The sequence below is a fragment of the Rhinopithecus bieti genome, unplaced genomic scaffold (genome assembly GCF_001698545.2).
Source record: "Rhinopithecus bieti isolate Rb0 unplaced genomic scaffold, ASM169854v2 scaffold_50877, whole genome shotgun sequence".
Classification (NCBI taxonomy): domain Eukaryota; kingdom Metazoa; phylum Chordata; class Mammalia; order Primates; family Cercopithecidae; genus Rhinopithecus; species Rhinopithecus bieti.
In genome coordinates, this window is record NW_016821745.1 from 1,240,180 (window position 1) to 1,242,817 (window position 2,638).

The following is a 2,638-nucleotide window of genomic DNA, read 5'->3' on the forward strand; positions in this document are numbered from 1 at the left end:
CCCCGGGTGTTTTTTTTTTTTTTTTTTTTTTTTTGTATTTCTTTAGTAGAGATGGGGTTTCACTGTGTTAGCCAGGATTGTCTCGATCTCCTGACCTCGTGATCTGTTCGCCTCGGCCTCCCAGAGTGCTGGGATTACAGATGTGAGCCACCACACCTGGCCCAGAGTGGGTCATTTTGTGATGAGACCCTTGCAAGATGCCTGGTCTTCGTGTGCAGTGACATTCAGAGGAATCACCCTCGATCAGAGAGTATTCGGCTCTTAGAAGGCATACTGTTTCCCATTGTTTCCTTACACAGGAAGCCCTTCCTCTGCAGTGCTGAAGTGCGGTCCTTGGTTTCACCTGAAGATAAGTCTAGAAGGGACAGCTAGATGTTCTGGCTAATATCCATCTCCTAGATGGATATGTCCTTTGGGGGAAAAAAAATCATTATTGAGCCATCTGGGAATCAGAAATAACAGAAATGGAGTTATTCATTTCCTATGATTAATTATGCATCAGGAGCGTATGGCTTGGTGGGGTTGGGACGAGCTTGATGAGTGTGAAGCACAGATCTCATTTCTCGGCCCTGGGAAGGTCACCCACATGACCTTGGAGACTCCTGGCCTCAGTTTACTCATCTCTACAATGGAGAGTGCAAGTGTCATACAGGAAGAATTAGACAAGTAGTAAGAAAAATGGCATCTACTCTTCCAAATCTGTGAGATACGAGCCATGCTGGATGTCTTCTCTTTAACTTGTGATTCAGGAATCTTCCCTTTCTAGCCCCAACCCCTTTGCTTCACTGTCTGGAGAGCTGTGTCACTCCCACCTGTGTAGTCACCACCTCCCCAGGTGCCTGGCTCCCTCATGGAACAGTCCTTTCATCACAGATGTCCTCTGGAGCACACGGGGGGCAGGAAGGACACGGTCTGATCAGATAGGGCCACTATGTAGACAGAAACAAGTCGTGTCCCTTGTCTGTCGTGCACACTGATACAGACGTGTGTGTGCACACACATATGTGCATGCAGACAGACATGCACACACATGCTTACACAGGCGCACACACACCCTTGATGTTTTGTGTGTTTTTTTCTGAATCCAGTCATTTTTAACTTTTCATCCTTTTCTAACTGGCCTATGTGTGAACAAAACAAAGCAGAAAATATTTTTTGTTTTACTCTAAGAAAGCAGAGAAGGGTAGTAATTTATTTCTAAACGAAACTTTATAAAAAAGTAAAGAAAATCAAGTTGCTGAAGGTGGACATCTTAGATCATGGCCAGTTTGGAGAGACCTCAGCTAGTTCACATTGATATTTGGCCCCTTGTTCTTGTGAGAATACAGTTTTTAGTCTCTTTGGAGTGAGATCATCACGGCACATTTTTAAACCCCTGAGCGGCTGCCCTTGATCTCTGCAGAGCTGCTGGGGCCGCAGTTGCTCCCTAAGCACTGGTCCCAGGGGAGAGAAGCCTCTTCTGAAACTTACCCATGAGGCGTCTGCTCTGCCGCCCCCACAGCCAGCTCAGCCTGGGCCTGCTTGTCCCCCTGAAGGTGTTTAGACCTCTGCTCATCTTTTTGCCCTTTTGCGCATGTGCATTTAAAAAATGTATTCAGAATTTATTGAGAGATTCCAGTTCAGAAGTAGCTACGTAAAGACAGCATTTTCCATCTTATCCTGTTGAAAATCACCCAAAAGCAGTGAGAAGAACAAGAATAATAATGCAAATGCCATCTTCACAACAAAATCAGGAGACATCTGTAAGCCTGAAACACAATATACAGGGAAGGCTGCCAAGGAGAGAGAAGGTCAGAGAGAGGCTCAGGAAGACTTTAGGGAGAACGCCCACAGCTGCAGATCTCAGGAAATGCAGACAGAACTATCCCTTCCAGAGAAAGTAGAAGCAGCGAAGGCATGGAGACATTGAGAAATTATGCAGGGGGCTATATTTGTAAAAAAACAAACAAACAAAAAAATAAAAATAAAAAAACCCAGCATGTTGGTGAGGCAGGGTGGAGAGAAACTCTACATTAAGCACAGCCGTGCAGTCCTGCCTTGATTGGCTGGAGCTGAATTAATCTAAATGAATTAATCACACAGAGAACCTGAGATTTACATCTCAGGAGCACTCAGGAACACTCCTCCCTGCTTAGGATAAGGCCTGCAATTTTCTACCATGTGTAGCTTCATTTAATGGCACCTAGGAATTAATACTCTTGCTCAATAATAAATTATAATCTTAAAGGTCTAAAACACCAGAGGGAAGTGTATTAAGTTAATAGGATGAACAGATAGCAAGTGAAAGCCCTTATGTGTAAAATATTTCTAAAGGGAAAACAATTGTGAGCAAACCTATCACTATGAAATTTTAACACTAAGAAAGGAATTTACTTCTGTAAAACAAGAGTATGAATACAAGGTATAAGAGCTCCTGAAATATTGTCTACTTGTAGAGAATAATCAACTATAGGCTGCCAGACTTCAGGAAAGAGTTGAGTAAAACCATAAAACTATTATAAGCAGGAAAGTTAAATGGGGAGCCTCAGAAAGAAGAAATAGTTGTAAAAAACACTCTAAGGAACATGGAAGATAGGACTGAGAAAAGAGCAAAATGGAATGCAAATGAACAGATGAGGGAAGACAGAAAAAAAAAAAA